The 19,338-nt window shown below is 40.3% G+C and overlaps 1 protein-coding gene across 1 annotated transcript in view; it reads right to left on the bottom strand.

The window, feature by feature from the left end:
• gabbr2 (gamma-aminobutyric acid (GABA) B receptor, 2) overlaps positions 1 to 19,338 on the bottom strand; it is a gene marked incomplete at both ends in the record, with an annotated part of 155,777 nt that overhangs the window by 95,956 nt on the left and 40,483 nt on the right. The gene's annotated exons all lie outside the window — the stretch shown is intronic.

Below are 19,338 nucleotides of genomic sequence, written 5' to 3'. Positions count from 1 at the left end.
TTTTGTTAACTGGTGGATTCGGGAACGCATAGTAAACCATAAATCATCATGGTGCCTTATGTCACTTAAAATATACCAATGTTCTTCGGCATGGGGCCTAAGACATAACCATAAAAGGAGCTATGGTCTAATAGAATCAAACTTAAATAAGTCAATGTTTTCATCTAAATGTCCTCCAGCCGTGTGCTTGCTGCTTGCCTCGAAGCAGGTGGATGTGTGCAAACCATCTAAAAAGGTATCCCGACCCCCTTAAACAACGGTTCAGTTGCCATAAGCAGTAGAGCAGAAGGCACCTTGAACAGCTAGATATCAGTTACTGTAGTATAAGGCACTTAAAAAGAGCCAAGTTAAGCTGACTAAGGCCGAATCCCAGTTCTCTTATTTTAGCCCTATACCCTGCCCTAAGATTAACATTGCGTTATCTGAGATTTCTCATAGCTCTTTGTTTGGAGTGTGGGTCAGGAAGATCTCTGTTTGGAGGGCCATCTAGCCCTCGCCCTTTAGCCCTACCCCTCGATGCCAGAGGAATTGACCCACTTATCCCTACACATGAACCTGCCATTTGGAAGGGTAGGTGAATTGGGATTCAGCCTACGTAATAGGCCCATATTTTGTTGGTAAATTAAACTTCCCACAGTTGTTCGGTTATACTCTGACTTTTCAAGCGTTCCTTTGTCATCATTCTTGCCCATGAAACAGAAGAGAGAGGGAAATCTAGATAAGGAATACAATGTGTAGGAAGGTTTATATCCACAGTAAATGTACATGAGCTATATATTTAAGTTTGAAACAAAAGTAAAACACCAACTAAGCCAGACGAAATATCAGGTCTCTGAAAGCGTGCCACTGAATATATATGTGCACATATGTATTTGTGTAACTGCTATTTGTAATAGAAAAAATCAATAGTTATATACAGTATCAGGCATCCAAGTGGGAAGCAGACCTAAACTATGTCAATAATAGCAGAGTGCAGCACAGATGTGGGTGTTGTTCTTAAAGCCCTTCAACTGAAGGAAAATTAATTACCATGGGTCTGAGTCAATCAGCCATGGATTTTCAATTACCTTTCGAATAGTGGCCATGAAACGGCTTCAGCTGTGAAATATGCTGTAGAGAGGGTCTGAGGAAAAAAACAGCAACTGGCCTGGGGATTCCTTTCAATGAACTGCCCGGAACACAAAGTTGAATTTCTTTCAGTGATGGCGTCTAAGAGCATTTGGTCTTTTGCTGAGAAGGGGCCACTCCACTAAGCAGGCTGAGACAGAAACAAGGAGTGTCTGAGAAAGTTGCCATAGGGGGAAAAGCAATGTCTGTCCAGCTATACAGAAAGCGCTCTATACCTTTCTTTTAATCGACTCCCTCCCCTTCATCTTATACCTTGGCCCTCTTCTTTACCCTCTGACTTTTCAATTTCCAGGGACCTGCGGGGGCCAAAAGCCTAGCTCACAAAAAGGGTTGTACATTTTTTATATTCCATTTCCTGGGTCACAGGAGAGAGACATGGTGGGGTTGGCAGTCAGACAAGTAATATGGAAAAACCCCTGAGCATGATCACACCAATAACTGAATTCCACTCAAACCTTTCTGCGGAGCCAGTGTTACATTTGAAAAGAAGGGGGTTGTGCTTGATATACAGTATGTGGGGGGAGTATTGGAAGGGTTGATAAAAGTGTTTTGTAAATTGTAAACCTGTTCTCCTTCTAATCATGTGATGGTTCATCTGGTTATAAAGGTGACATAGTGGGATACGATTTATGATAAAAATGAATTGATTTATAAAACATGCTAAGTATCTGGAATAAAGCTTATGGATTCTTATAATTAACCTACCTTTTCTCCAACAAATTATGTTTGTATACTAAAAAAAACATCACAACACATTTTTTTCAGAAACATAATAAGTGGAATTTTGTCTTTAATGTATTGGCCAATTTGCTCAATGTTGACTGACAACAAATGTAAATTTGTAATGCTTCTTTCCTGTAATATAATACAATGTGTACAGCCCCATTTCATTAACAAAGGAGACCTAGCTAAATGCTAATTTGAGGAACTGTACCCCCATAATCTTCTAATATCCGTTAGGAAAAGCAGTATTCAAGGGTAAAGTTCTTATCCCACAATTATACCAATTAACTGATTACTCCTGCTGATTTCTGCTGTTGAGGGGGGGGGGGGGAAGTAATGCCACAACAGAGAACCAGTCCAAATAAGATATGTTTAGTTCAGGAAACCAATAGACTGAAAAAATTAAAATGTCATTGTCACCACTCACCCACTGTTGTCTTTTTGTAGCCTCTATTAACTCTCTCCCTAGCTATAAAAATCACTGTGGAATTGATGAGAGGAAGCAGGATGATCCATAAATCAGCACTGTTTGGCATTATGATACATTTCTGATCATTTTTTTAATGTCCGCTCTTACATTTTCATGTGCCATTAAAAGGTTCGACTCGGTGTGGTGTCTGCACTGTGTCCTAATAACACCAAGGAAAATGTCAAGATTATTATAAGCCAGCTAGTAAACTCATACACAGGTAGTGTGTGTGTGTGTGTGTGTGTGTGTGTGTGTGTGTGTGTGTGTGTGTGTGTGTGTGTGTGTGTGTGTGTGTGTGTGTGTGTGTGTGTGTGTGTGTGTGTGTGTGTGTGTGTGTCTGAGTGTCTGGGTGAAAAAAAATAGAAAGAAGAAAGTGCCAGTGGTTACTTTCAATTATGTCCTTATTCATATTTAATGATGTTTATTGGCGCTTAAGGTCAATGGCGGTGTGTTTGTGTCTGTTTCCTAACACTGAGGGGAGGCTGCTGGCGTCCTGCTGGTAAGTCTAATGCTGTGTCTTTAAAAATGCACGCCATTCCACTGCAGGAAGCGGTGGACCCCCCCCTAGACCTTAACCTATTGAGCGGTAAATATCAGGTAACATGGCCCAATGAAATTCCACATCTCACAAGCTTTCTTCTCCCTCGCGACCTTCTACCTTGATCCTTGGAAAATAAAACCCTTACAGTGTCTGCTTTATTTAATGAAAGAAATCCATTTCGGATCACTGAAAGTTTGGAGCGCTGCATTGATTTCCTGTGCATATGTGAATGAGTTCTAGCCCTAGGCAATTTCTATAGTATACTGCACATCCACATTAGTTGGCGGTGATGGATCTTGTTTCCACACAGAGATTCATTAACCTAGACAGGAAGTGGTTTGAAAGGCCAAGTGCCGGGGCGTGCGAGGAGAATTTGATACTGCATCAGCATTTTAGGAAGATGAATAATTCCCTGGATTGTTACTGTAATGGAATTCCAAGGTATAGCTGCATTTAATGCCAGATTTCACTCAAGCAAGACTCGAAAGTACAGTAATCAGTTCATGCAAAAATATAAGTGCTGGTATTCAGATAAGCACCAGAGGACACCTTTGCACTGAAAATTAAGTATCACCCTATCAATTGCAGCAGATTCAAAATTGGAAGGATTTTGTTTCCGAATATGAATCTGTCAATGGAAAATAGAACTATAGTAGCCCTACAAGGTAAACTTTTTTAAATATAGGAAAACGCACAATTGTTTATAGTTGTTTGTTATTGCATCCAACACCGAGATGTATGTACTGTACTGTACTGTACTGTATTTTTATTTATTTTTTTGTTACAGACGCAGCAATTCATTATCAAAAATAGCAAGTCACACTGAATCTGGCAAACTCGATTTTCACTGAACAAAATAGAACAGTAGGTGTGGGAATAAGATGCCAATTGAATTCAGTCAGGCCAGACTTCTCTATATTCCTGGATATTACAAACACTGTAAAATTAAAGCATGATCCTGCAACTGCACGAGCATGTTATTGCAGATTGCTTTAATAACATTTTATGGTAGTTAGTTTTATGACAACAAAAATGATGTCAGCGCAGCCTAGTACCTATAGTTTGTTTGACCAGTCAGGTTTAGGGTTCCTGACTGTAGATTGCTCAAGGGAGGAGAGGGCTATCAATCATTTGATTTACAGCTCAATACATTAATAAATATAAAGGTTGTTCAGCACATTCTGTGCTCAGTGTTGACTAACATTATGCCCCACTTCTCCTTTTTCTTTGTCCGTATAAATGTTTATGAGTCTGTCAACAGGCCTCAGTGTGCACCTGTATGACTGTGTGCATGTGTGTGCGTGTGTGTATGTGTGTGTGTGTGTGTGTGTGTGTGTGTGTGTGTGTGTGTGTGTGTGTGTGTGTGTGTGTGTGTGTGTGTGTGTGTGTGTGTGTGTGTGTGTGTGTTTGTGTGAGAGAGAGAGAGTGAGAGTGAGAGACAGAAAGGTTCAAGGGCAGACAAATTCCACTCTGTACTAATGAGCTAGCTGCTCTGTCTGCTTTGTCTCTCAGGCCCTCCTGCTTGCAACCACTAAAAGGTTTGAATTAAAATTTTAAACAGCTGTTTCATGCTTCCTGCATCTCAGGATATATTTATATATTAAAAAAACACTTCACTTAACTCAAAGGACTGTCTGTTATGTCATAAAACTCTTGCCGTCCTAAAAGCTGTTCAGACTATAAACCCAAGCTCAAATACTATTTCACTTAAACAAATGTACTTGTTTCATCCAATTCTAGTATTGATGTCATCTTACTTTGCTCTAGTTAAACATCATTGTATATACTTTTTCTGACATATAAGAGCATTTCACTCTATAAGTGGTATGTGTAGTTCCACAGCATCAATAGTATGTGGAATGTATTGTGACTTAAACCCACTCTAGTGCAGGAGATAAGGGACCATATTGTCAATTAACATGTTCTTATTAGTCCTTAAGATCCACTGTTTAGTATTACATAGGATAAGAGTGTATTCTGAGCATCTGCGGTGTCGCAGATTTCAAAAATATTCTCTGTGAAAATACTCCAAACTCTGGTAAATGTGTAACATATTATGCTCATGTTCAGGTTCAAAATTGTAATGTGGGTTTCTACCAGAAACTGTTTTCATGGTGTAGTGTCCAAAAAAACCTTTATATATTTCTGCCCAAAAGCCTGGTTTGCTCTGAATGGCCCTTTGGAGATGGGCGACTGTGGCTCAGTTGGTAGAGCGGGTCGGCTGATGATCAAAGGGTTGGAGGTTCGATCCCCGCCCTGCCACCTGTGTCATGGTTGTTGTGTCCTTGGGCAAGACACTTCACCCACCTGCCTCGAGTGAATGTCGATAGTTAGCCTGCTATTGGTGTATGAATGTGTGTGGTAAAGGAAAACAGGTCTCCCTTGTAAAAGAGTCTTTGGTCTCAATGGGATTTACCTGTATAAATAAAGGTTAAAAAAAATGTGGGGCGTGGCTTCTCCCTTTATGACATCACAGGGGGAGATAAATCTGACTGGGGTTTTTGAACACAGGTTTTCAGAATGGCCGAGGTGGAGAAAAAGAGTCTCTATAACTTAAAACTTTAGGAGTCTCTATAGTCACAATACATGTAACAATATTAATGTTGAAAAAAAAATTTAAAGTGTATTTTGCATAATAGGTTGCCTGTTATGTATACTGTACATAGTGTCACTATATTACTTGATATGAAGGACGGAATCATAAAGAAATGGCCTGCTGTATAACAACGTAATGGCAGCAGTTAAGAACCAGAACAAAAACTTTAAAAGCTTACATTTGAAAACGTCAATTTTCATATTACATGAAGCAACTGCTCACATATTTTGATTATGCACGTCATGATAACAATTTACATGTAAATGCGATGCTGCAGCTACAAAACAAAGATACATCTTTTGACAAATGTCACACTATAAACATATCATAATGCAGCAGAAAGCATGTTGTTGTGACTATTCATGAAACCGTTTGCTAACCAGGTCTTTTTGCTCTATGAAAGAGTAACAGCCCCTATCTCTGCCAGCATAATTAGAATAGAGGACTTACTCTTGCCAAACGCTTCACCACGTCTCTCCACCAATTATAGCAATTTCTATTTTGTGTGCCCAAGGGTTTCTGAAGCTCTTTGAAAACCCCTTTTGTTACAGGAGACATTCATGGGGGAAGAAAGAGGGAAGAGGGTAAGAGTGAAAAGAAGGGAGAGTGAGAGATTTGACAGAAGGAGAGTTACATGGTAGGAAGTGCAAGCCTACGACAGTCTGCTTGCAGATTTGTGCTTCTGCATGTGCGCATGTTCATCTATCCTTCCAAACAATTGTTTGTCTGCCCGAGTGACACAGCTGTTCAAAGAGGACACCAACTGGCAGAGGGATTTATGATTCATGAGGAGAGCAGCCATGTTCCTACTGTTCACTGTCTCGGAAAAGAGAAATAATTCGTTGAAATCGTGTCATATTAACCCACCAGTCACACTTAAAGGAAAAATGCAAGCTAAAATGTTGTCAAAATGCAGTCCATTTAGCTCAAAAATGACAAATTAAGTCAATAATCTTTTTCACCTTCTTCACTACGTTTTGCAGCTTTCTATATTGTAAAATTGCAAAATTGTAAAATTTTGGTTGTGTCTGACAAGAAATAATGAACTTTTTCACAATATTCTAATATTTTGAGATGGTGAATGTTTTGACACCGGATATATTTCACTTTATTTCTAGATAATGTTGTAGAGTTTATAAAACGTTCACTATTTGAATTAAATTACCCGAGAATTTCTTTTCACTTTTCCTTGATATTCAAATTATTTTAGATGCATGTACCTGGAGTGAATGCATTACAGTATGCGGGATTCTTTTCCCTTTGTGGGAGCATATTCTGTTCTAACCCTGTGAATAGGCCCTATTTTAAAACTAAACTTGTTATTTCTTCAAGACGGACATACAACAACTTTGAAAATGTATAGGAACATAAAAGCAGGAGAAAGCATTTGTAAAATATATCTTTTCATGTTTGCGTTTGTCCTGAACTGAATTGCAACAAAAAAAAAATTAAAGGAGATATTTCAGTCTGGATGAAAGTGAATTGCTCAACCAAGCACCATGTTGCTGGCATGGCTAAAATCATAGAAAAAACAAAGAATGCCTAAAATATATAATATTATTTAATTTCAGACATGTAGGCATCAAATACCTGTTAAAACAACATACTGGACCAATTCAAGTTGGTAATGCTTATTGCCATGGAAAATATGAACCATGGAAAAGAACATACAAACCCATATGAGCACAGTCATGCAAAACTGAATAGTCAATGTCTATTGCGATGATGACAAAATAAGACACTAAGTTGATGTAGAGTAAAGCTAGAGAGACATTATCATTTATCACCACTTAGCATACTGGATTCCATTTGCTGCCACAGACTAAGAGAGAGGTATTGAATGACGGCACCAATAGGGAATGAAAATAGCTTTGAGCTCAGTATCAACCTCAAGGAGGCTTTACGCTTCCGCATTCTGATGCCTCGATAAAGCGAAAGAGGATTGTTTGGGAGGGGAGAGAGAGAGAGAGAGAGAGAGAGAGAGAGAGAGAGAGAGAGAGAGAGACAAAATAATGACATAAAGGAAAATGGATTTAATCAAAGGAGGAGGTGGAGAGAGTGTTCAAGCCTTTCTGCCTGGTGTTTGTCACACACAACTCTTTGATCAGTTTTTAGACGGATGCAATTACATTTACTTGGAGCTTGGAATTTCTGTAAAATTGACTAACTTTTTTCTTTTTACCAGTATTTCTTTTTCTTTCAAAGGTTTTTTTATTGAATGTTAATAACAACAAAATTGTAGCACAGCGAGTACACATTTTTTCCCCCTTTTTCTCCCGAACATACCCCACCCACATCCCACCCTCACACCCAACAACACAAAACACACACCACAAGAAATAAAAACAAACAATCAAAATGAAAAAAAAAAAAAAAAAAAAAAAAAAAAAAAAAGAAATAAAATTGAATCAAATAAAAAAGGGGAGGGGGAAGCTACTCTTCAATTAATGTGGTCGGTTTATTAAAATAGTCTAGGAAGGGGCGCCATATTTTATGAAATTTAGTCTCAGATCCCTGGGTAGTGCAACGAATTTTTTCCAGATTCATACATGACATAATGTCTCTAATCCAATGTGAGTGGGAAGGAGGAGCAGGATCTTTCCACTTGAGTAGGATAGTCCTGCGAGCGAGTAATGAGGTGAAGGCCAGTACTCTCAGCTTCACTTTGGGTAGGCCCGAATTTGGTGCAATGCCAAAAATTGCAGTGAAAGGGTTCGGCTTAATTTGATGCTGAAGTACTTCAGAAATTGTATGAAAAACTGATGTCCAGAACTGAGTCAAGGTGGGACACAACCAGTACATGTGAAAGAGTGATGCCGGTGCACTCTTACAGCTATCACAGGTCGGGTCTACATCGGGGAACATACGAGCTAATTTGGTTTTAGATATGTGGATACGATGTACTACTTTAAATTGCACAAGAGCATGTCGGGCGCACATGGAGGTAGAGTGTATCCGATCCAGGACTGAATCCCACATGTGATCTGTGAAGGCAGAACCTAGGTCCTGCTCCCACAGGGTTCTTATAGCTGCTAATGAGGGGCTATGCAACTTCGAAATAAGGTTGAAAAACACAGAAATTGAGCCTTTTAATGTGGGGTTTACAGAAAGAAACAAATCAACATGATTGGCTGGCGGTTTATAAGGGAATTGGGGAATTAACTTCTGCGTAAAATGCCTGATTTGCAGAAATCGGAAAAAATGTGTCTTTTCGATACCAAAATGTTTTGTCAATTGGGAAAAACTAGCAAATAGATCATTAATAAATAAATCACCGATGCATTTTAAGCCTTTTTTATGCCAGATCTTGAATGCACCATCCACCGTCGAGGGGATAAATAAATGATTAGCTGCAATTGGGCTGAAAAGTGAAAAATTCTGCATTCCAAAATTCTTCCTAAATTGGGTCCAAATTCGAAGGGAGTGCTTAATCACGGGATTACTGTTGGGAATAGCCGAAGAGAGTGGAAGTGCAGCGCTTAAGAGGGCAGATAGAGACAATGGGCTAACAGCGCTGGACTCCATTGTTACCCATACTGGGGCTGAGTCGTCAAGGTGAAAATGCACCCAATACACTAAAGAACGGATATTAGCAGCCCAGTAATAGTATTGGAAATTAGGGAGGGCCATTCCGCCTGTTTGTTTTGGTCTTTGAAGAAATGCTTTCCTTAACCGAGGGTGTTTACCATTCCAAATATAATTTATCATTAAAGAGTCAAGGGCCTGAAAAAAGGATTTGGGGAGAAAGATGGGGAGACATTGGAATAGATATAGGAACTTTGGGAGTAATGTCATTTTAATTGAATTTATTCTACCAATGAGAGAGAAAGCCAGAGGAGACCACTTCGATAATATTTGCTTCGTCTGATCCAATAATTTGAGGAAGTTCGATTTAAATAGGTTTTTAAAATTTCTGGTGAAACATACCCCAAGGTAACTCAGATGGTCTGTCACCACTTTGAGTGGGAGAGCTGTGTAATCAAGTTTAAGAGCTTCTTTATTAATCGGAAAGAGTTCACTCTTGCTCAAGTTAAGTTTATAGCCAGAAAACTGACTAAAGACCTCCAACACAGAAAGTGCCTCCGGTAAAGAGGTGGCTGGCTTGGCGACAAACAAAAGTAAGTCATCGGCGTATAATGATACCTTATGTTCAATTCCTCCTCTCCATATCCCCTGAATCTGTTTGTTACCTCTGATGGCAATCGCAAGTGGTTCGATTGCAATAGCAAAAAGGAGTGGGCTCAAAGGACAACCCTGCCGGGTCCCACGGTGCAGATCAAAACTACTTGAGTAACAGCCGTTTGTTAATACTGAGGCAGAAGGGCATGCATATAATAATTTAACCCAAGAAGTGAAAACAGGACCCAAACCGAATTTCTCAAGAGTGAAAAACAAATAATTCCATTCTACTCTATCAAATGCTTTTTCAGCATCCATAGAAGCGAGGCATTCTGATTCAATATTTCTGGGGGAATATAAGATGTTCATTAGCCGGCGGATATTATAAAATGATTGGCGTCCCTTTATAAACCCAGTTTGGTCGGGGGATATGATAGAGGGGAGAACATCCTCCAATCTGTGGGCGAGAATTTTAGCAAGTATCTTCACATCCGTATTTAATAGTGAAATTGGTCGGTATGATGCACAATCTAGAGGATCTTTATCCTTTTTTAACAACAGGGAAATACAGGCCTGGTAGAACGAAGGCGGGAGTTTACCTGAGTCAAATGAGTCTGAGAATACTGAACATAAAAAAGGCGATAATTCGGCTGAAAATTTCTTAAAAAAGTCAGATGGAAGTCCGTCTGGACCAGGAGATTTGCCTGATTGCATAGATGTTATTGCAGCAATAATTTCCCTCTGAGTAATAGGTGCCTCAAGGCTATGTCTCAGGTCTTGAGAAAGGGAAGGCATGTTTAGGTTACTGAAAAAGGTTTCCATCACCGCTGCGTCTACTGTACAGTCAGAACTATACAAATTTGAATAGAATGTTTTGAACTTTTCGTTTATCGATTTCTGATCTGATGTTGTACACCCACTGTCTGTCCGTATTCCAGGGATGAGTTGCTTCGCTCTAAATCCGCGCAGTTGATTGGCCAGTTGTTTACCAATCTTGTCACCATGTTCGTAAAAAGTACTTCTGCTCCTAAGCAACTGGTCAGCAACCTGACGAGAGGAAAGAAGGTTGAATTCTGTCTGAAGTTTTAAACGTTCTTTGTAAAGTTCAGATGAAGGTGAATTAGCATACTGTCTGTCTATGTTCAGAATCTGATCAGCAATTTCAGTTTGTTTCTGTTTTGTACACTTATTTTTGTATGCTGCAAATGATATAATTACACCTCTCAAATAGGCTTTCAGGGCTTCCCAAATTGTTGCATTGGACACATCTGGTGTTTTATTTATACTCAAAAAAGTTGTAATATGTGTAGAGATGTGTGAAAGAAAACTCTCATCAGTGAGCAACAATGGATCCAGTCTCCACTGCCTTCTTGTATACTCAACGTCAGGGAAAGCCAGTTGAAGGAGCAGAGGAGCGTGATCAGAGATCACAATACTTTCATAACTGCATGACTTAAGGTCTGACATCAATGAATTATCAACAAAAAAATAATCAATTCGGGTGTAAGTGTGGTGGACATGTGAAAAGAATGAATATTCTCTTCCTGTGGGGTATAAAAACCTGTATGGATCAGAGAGGCTATAATCAGCAAGAAATGATTTGATATAACCTGCAGATCTGCTAAGAGTGGCAGGTTTGGGGGAAGAGCGATCTAAGACTGGATCTAGATAACAATTAAAATCCCCACCAAGAATAAGAGAATGGGAATTGAGATCGGGGAGTTGAGAAAAAAATCTCTTAAAGAATTCTACATCGTCGACGTTAGGCGCGTAGACGTTGGCCAAGATGACAGACTTATTGTAAAGTTTGCCTGAAACAATAATAAAACGTCCATTTTTGTCTGATATAATGTTTGAGGACTCAAAAGGAATATTACTATCAATAAGGATAGCTGTGCCCCTGGCCTTACCCCTGAAATTAGAATGAAAAAATTGTCCACGCCAGCATTTACTTAGTCGCCCATGGTCAGAGTCATGTAAGTGGGTTTCTTGAAGGAAAACTATTCCAGCCCTGAGCCGTTTTAGGTGGGTTAAGACCTTACCCCTTTTCACTTGGTGATTAAGCCCCTTGACATTCCAACTAATTAAATTAAGATTGCCCTTCATCTAGCTCAGTTATAGTGAGAGTAAAAAGAGTTGCTCCGATAACAAAAAGAGTAGCAAAATACAGAGGAAAAAAAAAGCACACAAAAAAAAGGAAAACACAGATAACTGAAAACACAGCAGGTGCTAACCCACCAGCTAAACCCACAGTTGACACCACCCCATCCCACCCAGAACCCACCCCATGTATTGCTCTCAACAGCAAACCCCGAAAGACCCTTTCATACCAGTCTGGCACAAAAAACAGAACCAAGAACACTGGCGAAACAAAACAAAAAAGTAAACCTCTTAGGTCCATGACTTGTGGAACAAGGGCAGCCTAAAAGCCCACTGCCCTAGGTATCATTTACAAAAATGTGTTCAGATATTAATTTAAGGAAAACATAGCGATTTCTTTACGAAAATAGAAATGGTTGACAATATAGGCCCCGGCTATGAAGATATACACTGAAATGCCAGCTTCACAATGATTTGTGACGTACAAAGCCATAAATTTGAAAGGATCTTTCCATGTCCAAAAACAAAACAGAGGTTGTCAAATTTGCATATACACACAACCTATCTCACATACCGTTACTCTCCCGATCAAACGGCCGGCAGAGACTGGTGTGGTTTCCAAAGCTTATCCAAAGCGCGCCCGGAGAGCATGACGCACAGACGCAGTGCCAAACATGTACCTCAGCGCCTCTCGATATATTCCATTGCCTTTTCCGGATCATCAAACACCCGTGGGCTCTGTCCACTGATGAAAATCTTCAGAAGTGCAGGGTAGAGCATTCCAAATTTAATCCTGCGCTCGTGGAGTGCTTTCTTGCAGCGTGAGAAGGCTTCTCGCTTCCTTTGCGTCTCCCTCGAGTAATCCGGGAAAATCATAACTTGTTTACCATTCCACGTCAGGCGTTTCTTTTCCCGTGCTGCTTCCAGAATGGCTTGGCAATCTTTGTATCGTAGCAAGCGCGCCACAATCGTTCGGCCATGATTCTTCTCCCCTGCTTCCAGCCGCGTCCCGATCCTGTGAGCGCGGTCCATCTCGATACCCCCCGGGGTTGGATCAATGCCAAGGGTCGCTGAGATAAACTCGTTCAGGAACGCAGTCACATTGCTCTTTTCAGCCCCCTCCGGTATCCCAACGAATCTGAGGTTGTTGCGTCGGGATCTGTCTTCAGCAGTGGCCAACCTGTCTGTCAGTAGTTGTATGTCCTCTTTAGTGGCTGCCGCCGGTCTTGCCCTTATGTTAGCTTGCTCGTCCTCTAGCTGACTCACTCGGTCTTCCACCTGCGTAATGCGAGAAATGAGGGAGGATAGCTTTGTATCAACGGAACTCATAGACCGACGAATTTCTTTCAGATCTGCCGTTTCTTCCAATATTTTGCTCAGCATCCCGTGAATCTGAGCCATGTCAGGCTGGTCGGGCTCCGTGGCGGTGCTAGCTGTAGCATCTTTGCTAGCTGCTACTCCCTTCGTGCACATGTTGAGCTGAGTCTGTGCGGTGGAGCGAAGTTTCCTTTGTTCAATATTACAAGCAGCCGTCGAACTTTTACCTTCTTCTGACATAGTTTAGTTCCACATAACATGTAGAAGAAAAATGCCTATATCTGAACTTATTTTAGGATGTATTAAGGATATTAACCCAAAAGACAGCAGGAGCACACGTTTCAAGCTGCCATCACGTATCCCAGCGTCACGTGACTTCCCAGTATTTCTTTTTAGTTTTTTATGTGTACCTTCCTGTGTAGTTTGCTAGTTTGTAATAGCATGTGTGTGTATGTATGTGTGTTGTCTGTTTGTAGGGTTGGAATTATTATATAGGCCAATCCACTGTGAAATGTAGGTTACATCATTACTGTACAAACTGTACAGAAGGGAAGAGTGAGAGAAGGAAGACAAGGAGGAAAATTAGAGAGGATAGAAAGCTTTGATATAATCAAGAGCCTCACTTTCCATTTCCTCTCTCACCCCACTAAGTCAGTCTTCATGCCTTTTTTTCTCCCCCTCTTTTTCACTTCCTGTCTCTCTCTCTGAAAGGGAGTTGAGGTTTCAGATATTAGTGAGCTGTGTCGGTTAAACGGCCTTTAATCGATTCTTCTGAGCTTCACTCTTTCCAAACGACTGTTATGGTTTTAATGGCTTGTAATGGAGCCGGGTTCTCTTTGAAGTCCAATTGCTCGGCGAGACTGCCCTTGTTTTTGATGTGGTTTCACAAGATCCTCCCCATGCCGGCCTCAGAGGGGACTGCTTCAGACACCAATCTTTGGGTCGATGAGTTACAGAGGCCTGCGATTCTAAAATGTCCCTATATTGGGAAACAATCAAAGGAGATGAAGTGTGTGTGTTTGTGTGTTTGTGTTTGTGTGTTTGTGTGTGTGTGTGTGTGTGTGTGTGTGTGTGTGTGTGTGTGTGTGTGTGTGTGTGTGTGTGTGTGTGTGTGTGTGTGTGTGTGTGTGTGTGTGTGTGTGTGTGTGTGTGTTTCAGAAGAAGTCTTTTGGGGTTTGTAAAAGCTCCCATGCAACATTGTGCTGTGATGTAGACTGGATGAAGGTTGTTTAAGACATAACTGAACACTGGAACATGACCCGTTTACACAATTAAATACTAAGTATGTACTAATATGATACAATGGAACACCCTTACGTGTACTTGTAATGCGAGATGAATTGTATCCCCTACATCTTGGAAATGGTTTGTGGAGGGAAACTTTGGTCAGACTGTCTGAATCCTTCACTGTAATCTTCTGCTAATCCTTGAATTATATTTTCCTGTTTCAGTTGATCTGTTTTCCATCACTATTGGAATTAATTTTTTTATTTTTTTTTTTATTTTTTTTTCACTCATTTCCACTGCTACACTGATGACACTCAGCTGTTCTGTATATGATTTTAAAAAAAGGCAGATAATCATGCTCAAATTGTTAATTTAGAGGCCTGTTTGTCAGCTGTGTAACCCTGTATGTCCGATCCGAAATTCTGATCAAACTGAGAGGCTGGTTAATGGCCCCGGTACATACACACTAGTCATTCAATCTAAATTTAAAATGTGAGAAAACTCCACCTGTTGTAGTCCAACTAGGCCATGTTTATCCTTCTGACAAAACAAAAACAATGGCATAGTCTTCCCGATATGGGTATTTATGATAAAGTTCCCCTGCTGCAAAACAAAAACAACTCAAACTATTAATGTGTGCTGCTTGTTTATTGTTGCTGGCAGGTCCAGGCACCATCATTAGTGCTGTGAGTATAACACATGGATTTTCTTTTCCACTAGCCCTCCTTCAGAAAACTACTGGGGGAATGGTAGTACACGAAAAGTAAGGATGGAATCTAACATGTATTCATCTTGTATTCCTTTTGAATGCGTCTCATAGACTATGTGTCACCATAGACCAGTGGTTTCCAAACTACGGCCCGCTTTTTACTTTGAATATACATTTTTTACTTCATCACACAACTGTCCCCTGGAATCGGGAATTTAATTTACAAACTATAAAAAGATGTTGAATAGTCTTTTCACCCCTTTCCGAACGTTACCTCAATTTGCAAAACACGACATAATCAAGTGTCTGTCCATTAGGAAGCAACAGTGACATCAAGTGCTTCTCATGACAGTCTGTGAAAAAACATTAATTCAGAGTTGGACTGGTTTAGGTTAACCTGTTTTCCCCTTGGTCTTGCCTAGAAGCTTGAAGACAGTGTGAAAATCTGGCCTAATTGCCTCTTTTAAGAACCATGTATTTTTCCCTACGGTCACACTCTCAGAGAGAAAGAGAGAGACACAGACAGAAAGAGGAGGGGGTTAGAAATTATTCCATGGGACTGCACTTCACGCTTTAGTAAACACAAACACACCTTCGACCAAATATCAATACTGTATAAATGGTTGTGGGGATCATTTAACCCTCGGAGGACAGCTCATGTTATTTAAGTTACCCTCTTATCAAAAACTGCACTCAAACACTCACTGCAGAAAGGATGAACCACATAACCTTAACTTCATTCATAATGTTGATATATGATGATCTATTGTGATATTCACACCATCCTTGCCGTTGCACTCAGAGATTTTAGCCTAAACTGTGAAAGTCATGAAATATTGATACGGTACACAGGAGGACTTGACGTAAGCGAAGCAGAATACTGCAGTGCTAGGCATCACATATTTTATTGAAGCATCCAGTGTGGCACTCAGGGAGAGTGAGAGAAAGAAAATGGGGAAAAGGGAGACACTAGTTAGAGGAGGCTTCAAACAGGAGAATCCTGCACTGGATGCAGGCAGGGATGGAACTTTGCTGTTCCTAAATTGCCTGGTTTAATGAAGCGTCGACGATCAATACAGCAAGTGCCGAAGAAAAATGAGCTTCATATACAGGGAAATATTAGCCCTATGTTCAGGTCTGGAGTAAAGTACCCACTTTTTTCTCCTCCTATATGTTGACTCCATTATTTAGTTTCCCTACTGCAAGATAAATTAATCAGAGGTTTGGTGCCAAAGTTTTGCAAGCTTTAGATTGAGGTAGAGGACTCACTTTGAAACTGCATCCTTGAAAGTCATATTCACCATTGTTCAAAACAATTCAAAATACTGCCTCTTTTCAGTACCATTTAAAAAAAGACTGACACAAATGACACAAAAACCCCTGCCATCTACAATGTAAGTACACCTCTACAAATATTACATTTTGAAGGGAAAACTCTGTCTTGTCTTCTTCTCTTTCAAATTACAGGAGGCAAAATAATCGGCAAGCATGATTTCTCATTAGACACTCGATGTGGCTGAAAATGAACAGTGCCACCACTGATATGCCTAATTGGTGAGTGAGGAGGGCCAAGCAACTGGCGGGATGCTGGGATGCTGCTATTTCATAGCGCTCAATGAGCCATTGACAGAAGATAGACACTGCTGCTGTAGAGTATAAGGACCTCTGGTAAGTTAAAGGAGAGGGCTAAAGACAGTGTAGCATGTTGACTACAGAAACCTGTAACAGCAAGTTTTTTGAAAAGCTTGCCATGCTTCCTGAAATGATATGATATTTTGGAGAGGAGAACACAAAATGAATCAAAGACCAAGATTGCTGCAAATATTCATTGTCTTGTGGTTATAAAAACACAGCAATCAGTGTCATTTTTTGGCTGATGGCAGCTCACAAACACAGCTTGGTCCTGCCCTTTTTTTTATTTATTTCAATTCTATGCTTATACAGTCCATGTTTGCAACTGTCCTTTTCCTCCATCATTCCCACAATCGTCTCCTCACCATCTGTCCATTGGCCCCGGCAGCATTCTTATCCACCATTTTAATTAGCTTCAGCAGTCATTTTAAGCAAATGTACAGTACTGCATTACAAGACGTGTCTAAGTACAGAGCCAGGGAGCCTGGGAGGAAAGTCAAAAGATCTGTGACACAAAAAATGGAAAAGAAATTCATATTGAAGGCATCCTTCAATGTCATATTGTTGATGAAGGTTATCTCTCTACAAGTTTGTTTCTCTAATAAAATTAAAAATGTTGTATTGTTCCTGATCACAATGTTTCAACGAAGGGATAAAGAAACGTTGCGAGTTGTTTCACAAGCTTTACTGCACAATGCCATTGTTGAGTTTTACGTGACTTACACTGCCATGTTAGAGTGTGCAGTGTAGCCACCCAGTCCGGAACACAGTTAATACAGCTAGCCATTTCTTCTTCCTGATTTTTTTTTCCTTTTTCTCCTTCCTCCATCTTCACAATCAGTACTACTATTATTTGCATCTTTATATCATCCCTTATCAACCCTTATCAGGTAGGTTTCAGGATCCATTTATTATTAAGGCACAATTCCACCTGAATGAAAAAAAAAATTGGCTATTAGCCTTTATAGAACTTAATGAATTGGTATGCAGTGGGAGTTGATCATCGCTGACTTCATTAGGCAGGAATGCTGATTGAAAGCTATTTTAAATACCGGTATAGATTATAAGCTTTATCCAGGAGTGTTTTTCTCTCTCCAGCGATGTCTATTGTAAAAAAAGCATCTGTGAGTTCACTGTTTTGATGTGAAAATGATGAGCCTGGCCCAGAAAATCTCCATAGACTATTCAGTGTTTGCTTCAACGTCAACAACTCAAGTTTTGAAGACAGGTTGCCAGGGCTGGGTTATAAAATTAAACATTCCCGCGTCACCTCTATGGTTCAGTAAAGGCACGTCTTCTTCTCACATCCTTCCTTTCATCTCCTTTCTTCTTTCAATCCTTTAGACAAATGTATTATTCTAGCTTGGAGGCAATGGCTAACCACCTCCCACCACAGCTGTTGTCAGAGCAGAGGTGTTTGTTTCTCATTAAAAAAACTTAAGCATGCACTGCATACAAACGCTTTCTCTCTCTCACACACACACAAACACACACACGCACACACACACACACACACACACACACACACACACACACACACACACACACACACACACACACACACACACACACACACACACACACACACACACACACACACACACACACACACACACACACACACAAACACACTTAATGGGGAACACATGAATGTCAGTGGGCTCATATATGAGGTGGAGAGGCTCAGGCCAACAATCTAGTTGGCAAATGCAAGAACCAGCTTGATTAGTACATGATAACTGAACAGAAAGGTACTGCCTTGTTGTGCATTCATGCTCCACAGAACAACCAAAAGCTATCTGGTGTGTCGTTTACATCCACTGACGTGTGTCGCTGCAGATTTCCAGTGCCCATTATAGCTGCTTGGTGAGTCATACTAGGATGTAGCTCAGTTATGCAAAGACATCTTGTATCCCGGAAAAATGCAAAATTCTGCTATTGAACCACACTAGAAATATAAACCATGCACACATAAACACTCCCACTAGACAAATGAACACACCACTAATAGACAAGTGAACACACCAGTAATTATGATAATTATGATACTACAATACTTCAATAGATAACTGTCTTCAACGTGGTGCTGGGTAGCTACCCGATTTGAAAATATCTTATAGGGCCCTTACACCTTTATGTCGGCTGGCCTAAAACAATGTAGTTGTTTGTTGCATCAGCGAATGACAGTCACCCATTAACACATGTTATTATTATTAGGACATCTCCATTAAACACAGGTAAATTGTATGTGCCTTAGCCATTCAACTTTACATGTTTCCCTCAAATCTCATGCTGTCTTGTATTCAGGCAGTTTCACAATGTGTATTTGGAATCAGATGGGCATGCATTTGTTGGTATTAGTCTATGTATTAAATACAAAAAGAGCCTGGTTGGTAAAGTGCTCTGGGGGAATGCATTGCACTAGTCAGAGTGTTCCGCAGAGCAGAAGATTGCTACCGCATTGCTCACAGGTAATCACTACCCGTACCCAATAAACAAATAAACAGAGGGGAGAGTCCGCACGCATACGGACACACACAAACAAGACAGAGAAATACTTGAGAGCACTTAAAATTCAACTATGGCTCGAAAGCCCCTGTTTCTGGACTGAGATCATTACCAGCAGAATGAAGTTTCCACATAGCAAAATGTATTCATCCTTTCATTCCCTCATCCTGCCAATCCTTTCACTCTCCAGTGGCCCTGACAAGACAGTCAGCAAAGAGAAACATGAAAAGCAGCAGATTCACAGTAATTGCAAGCGGAGGAAATATGCC

The sequence above is a fragment of the Ammodytes marinus genome (assembly GCF_949987685.1).
Source record: "Ammodytes marinus genome assembly, chromosome: 17".
Lineage (NCBI taxonomy): Eukaryota > Metazoa > Chordata > Actinopteri > Uranoscopiformes > Ammodytidae > Ammodytes > Ammodytes marinus.
This window is presented reverse-complemented; position numbering and strand designations above follow the sequence as displayed.